The sequence below is a fragment of the Chiloscyllium punctatum genome, unplaced genomic scaffold, assembly GCF_047496795.1.
Source record: "Chiloscyllium punctatum isolate Juve2018m unplaced genomic scaffold, sChiPun1.3 scaffold_306, whole genome shotgun sequence".
Classification (NCBI taxonomy): Eukaryota; Metazoa; Chordata; class Chondrichthyes; order Orectolobiformes; family Hemiscylliidae; genus Chiloscyllium; species Chiloscyllium punctatum.
Window position 1 is genome coordinate 230001 of NW_027310040.1, and position 4801 is coordinate 234801.

Consider the following 4801-nt stretch of genomic DNA (forward strand, 5'->3'; position numbering starts at 1 on the left):
GACACTTAGAAATTTTTTCGGTAGGTACAAATCAGTAACCACTGACACTTAGAATTTTTTCGGGTTGGTACAAATCAGTAACCACTGACACTTAGAATTTTTTCGAGCCGGTATAAATCAGTAACCACTGACACTTAGAATTTTTTCGAGTTGGTACAAATCAGTAACCACTGACACTTAGAATTTTTTCGGGTTGGTACAAATCAGTAACCACTGACACTTAGAATTTTTTCGAGTCGGTATAAATCAGTAACCACTGACACTTAGAATTTTTTCGAGTCGGTATAAATCAGTAACCACTGACACTTAGAATTTTTTAGGGTCGGTACAAATCAGTAACCACTGACACTTAGAATTTTTTCGAGTCGGTATAAATCAGTAACCACTGACACTTAGAATTTTTTCGAGTTGGTACAAATCAGTAACCACTGACACTTAGAATTTTTTCGAGTCGGTATAAATCAGTAACCACTGACACTTAGAATTTTTTCGGCTCCGTAGAAATCAGTAACCAAGCGCATTTTTGAATTGGTTACTGATTTCTCCGTTCGAGTTGCGGCTGCGGTTGGCTTCAAATAGTGGTGGGGGCTTAATTATCGCCGAGGGGAGCATGTCCCGGTGGTGTGGCCGAGGATGGAGTGCCTTTTGAAGGGGGTGTTTCTGAATTTGGACCCTTTTTGAGTTGCATGGCCGGATGGGTGTGGTTTTGAAGGGTGTGCCTGTCTGGAGTGCCACCGGCGTTGGTGTAAGGCTGAGGGTGGGCGTTCGGTTCCTGGTTAGGGATAGGGAAAGGGTGAGACTTAGCTTTAGTGCTCGTGCCCCCGATTTTGGTAATGTTTGACGCCAATTTTCCAAGGAGGCGAATGCAAGGCTTCAGAGGGACTTTGAGTGTTCGGGGGCGGGGTAGCTCAGCCGGATTTGCCCCGGCGGTTCTGCGGACGGTGTTGACTTCGAGGGCGGACCGGCCCCCGTGTTCAGTCCGAATATCGTGCATTGTTAACGGCGGGAAGTGTTCCGAAAGGGGATGGGATTGAATGTGACTGCTCAAGCCGACTTTGAGACCTGTAACGCGGGTAGCTCAGCCGGGTTTGACCCGGCGGTTCTGCCGACGGTCTCGTCTTCGAGGGGGGAGCGTCCCCCGTGTTCAGGCCGAATTTTGTGCATTTCGAACCGTGGGAAGTGGTCCAAAGGTCGATGGGAGTGAATGTGACTGCTCATACCGACTTTGAGGCTTCTAACCCGGGTAGCTCGGCCGGGTTTGACCCGGCGGTTCTGCCGACGGTCTCGTCTTCGAGGGCGGACCCTCCCCCGTGTACAGGCCGATTTTCATGCATTTCGAACCGTGGGAAGTGGTCCAAAAGCGGATGGGAGTGAACGTGACTGCTCAACCCGACTTTGAGACTTGCGAGCCGGGTAGCGCAGCCGGGTTTGATCCGGCGGTTCTGCCGACGGTCTCGTCTTCGAGGCGGGTGCCTCCCCCGTGTACAGGCCGATTTTCATGCATTTCGAACCGCCGGAAGTGGTCCAAAAGGGGATGGGAGTGAATGTGACTGCTCAAGCCGACTTTGGCGCTTCCGAGCCGGGTAGCTCAGCCGGGTTTGACCCGGCGGTTCTGCCGTCGGTCTCGTCTTCGAGGGGGGAGCGTCCCCCGTGTTCAGGCCGAATATTGTGCATTTCGAACCGTGGGAAGTGGTCCAAAAGGGAATGGGAGTGAACGTGACTGCTCAACCCGACTTTGAGACTTGTAAGCCGGGTAGCTCAGCCGGGTTTGACCCGGCGGTTCTGCCGACGGTCTCGTCTTCGGGGGGGGGGCGCCCACCGTGTACAGGCCGATTTTCATGCATTTCCAACCGTGGGAAGGGGTCCGAAAGGGGATGGGGGTGAAAGTGACTGCTCAACCCGACTTTGAGGCTTCTAACCCGGGTAGCTCAGCCGGGTTTGATCCGGCGGTTCTGCCGACGGTCTCGTCTTCGAGGCGGCTGCCTCCCCCGTGTCCAGGCCGATTTTCATGCATTTCCATCGGCGGGAAGAGGTCCAAACGGGAATGGGATTGAACGTGACTGCTCAAGCCGACTTTGAGACCTGTAACGCGGGTAGCTCAGCCGGGTTTGACCCGGCGGTTCTGGCGACGGTCTCGCCTTCGAGGGGGGAGCGTCCCCCGTGTTCAGGCCGAATTTTGTGCATTTCCATCGGCGGGAAGAGGTCCAAACGGGAATGGGATTGAATGTGACTGCTCAAGCCGACTTTGAGACCTGTAACGCGGGTAGCTCAGCCGGGTTTGACCCGGCGGTTCTGGCGACGGTCTCGCCTTCGAGGGGGGAGCGTCCCCCGTGTTCAGGCCGAATTTTGTGCATTTCCATCGGCGGGAAGAGGTCCAAACGGGAATGGGATTGAATGTGACTGCTCAAGCCGACTTTGAGACCTGTAACGCGGGTAGCTCAGCCGGATTTGACCCGGCGGTTCTGCAGACGGTCTCGTCTTCGAGGGGGGAGCGCCCACCGTGTACAGGCCGATTTTCATGCATTTCCAACCGTGGGAAGGGGTCCGAAAGGGGATGGGGGTGAAAGTGACTGCTCAACCCGACTTTGAGGCTTCTAACCCGGGTAGCTCAGCCGGGTTTGATCCGGCGGTTCTGCCGACGGTCTCGTCATCGAGGGGGGAGACTCCCCCGTGTTCAGGCCGATTTTCATGCATTTCCAACGGTGGGAAGTGGTCCAAAGGTCGATGGGGGTGGACGTGACTGCTCATACCGACTTTGAGACTTGTAAGCCGGGTAGCTCAGCCGGGTTTGACCCGGTGGTTCTGCCGACGGTCCCGTCTTCGAGGGGGGAGCGCCCACCGTGTACAGGCCGATTTTCATGCATTTCCAACCGTGGGAAGGGGTCCGAAAGGGGATGGGGGTGAAAGTGACTGCTCAACCCGACTTTGAGGCTTCTAACCCGGGTAGCTCAGCCGGGTTTGATCCGGCGGTTCTGCCGACGGTCTCGTCATCGAGGGGGGAGACTCCCCCGTGTTCAGGCCGATTTTCATGCATTTCCAACGGTGGGAAGTGGTCCAAAGGTCGATGGGAGTGAATGTGACTGCTCAACCCGACTTTGAGACTTGTAAGCCGGGTAGGTCGGCCGGGTTTGATCCGGCGGTTCTGCCGACGGTCTCGTCTTCGAGGGCGGACCCTCCCCCGTGTTCAGGCCGATTTTCATGCATTTCGAACCGTGGGAAGTGGTCCAAAAGGGAATGGGGGTGGACGTGACTGCTCATACCGACTTTGAGACTTGTAAGCCGGGTAGCTCGGCCGGGTTTGACCCGGCGGTTCTGCCGACGGTCTTGTCTTCGAGGCGGGTGCCTCCCCCGTGTACAGGCCGATTTTCATGCATTTCCAACCGTGGGAAGTGGTCCAAAAGGGGATGGGAGTGAACGTGACTGCTCAACCCGACTTTGGCGCTTCCGAGCCGGGTAGCTCAGCCGGGTTTGACCCGGCGGTTCTGCCGTCGGTCTCGTCTTCGAGGGGGGAGCGTCCCCCGTGTTCAGGCCGAATATTGTGCATTTCGAACCGTGGGAAGTGGTCCAAAAGGGAATGGGAGTGAACGTGACTGCTCAAGCCGACTTTGGCGCTTCCGAGCCGGGTAGCTCAGCCGGGTTTGATCCGGCGGTTCTGCCGACGGTCTCGTCTTCGGGGCGGCTGCCTCCCCCGTGTCCAGGCCGATTTTCATGCATTTGCAACCGTGGGAAGTGGTCCAAAAGGTCGATGGGAGTGAATGTGACTGCTCAACCCGACTTTGAGACTTGTAAGCCGGGTAGGTCGGCCGGGTTTGATCCGGCGGTTCTGCCGACGGTCTCGTCTTCGAGGGCGGACCCTCCCCCGTGTTCAGGCCGATTTTCATGCATTTCGAACCGTGGGAAGTGGTCCAAAAGGGAATGGGGGTGGACGTGACTGCTCATACCGACTTTGAGACTTGTAAGCCGGGTAGCTCGGCCGGGTTTGACCCGGCGGTTCTGCCGACGGTCTTGTCTTCGAGGCGGGTGCCTCCCCCGTGTACAGGCCGATTTTCATGCATTTCCAACCGTGGGAAGTGGTCCAAAAGGGGATGGGAGTGAACGTGACTGCTCAACCCGACTTTGGCGCTTCCGAGCCGGGTAGCTCAGCCGGGTTTGACCCGGCGGTTCTGCCGTCGGTCTCGTCTTCGAGGGGGGAGCGTCCCCCGTGTTCAGGCCGAATATTGTGCATTTCGAACCGTGGGAAGTGGTCCAAAAGGGAATGGGAGTGAACGTGACTGCTCAAGCCGACTTTGGCGCTTCCGAGCCGGGTAGCTCAGCCGGGTTTGATCCGGCGGTTCTGCCGACGGTCTCGTCTTCGGGGCGGCTGCCTCCCCCGTGTCCAGGCCGATTTTCATGCATTTGCAACCGTGGGAAGTGGTCCAAAAGGTGATGGGAGTGAATGTGACTGCTCAACCCGACTTTGGCGCTTCCGAGCCGGGTAGCTCAGCCGGGTTTGATCCGGCGGTTCTGCCGACGGTCTCGTCTTCGGGGCGGGTGCCTCCCCCGTGTACAGGCCGATTTTCATGCATTTCTATCGGTGGGAAGTGGTCCAAAAGGGAATGGGAGTGAACGTGACTGCTCAACCCGACTTTGGCGCTTCCGAGCCGGGTAGCTCAGCCGGGTTTGACCCGGCGGTTCTGCCGACGGTCTCGCCTTCGCGAGGGGGGCCTCCCCCGTGTACAGGCCGATTTTCATGCATTTCCAACCGTGGGAAGTGGTCCAAAAGGGAATGGGGGTGGACGTGACTGCTCATACCGACTTTGAG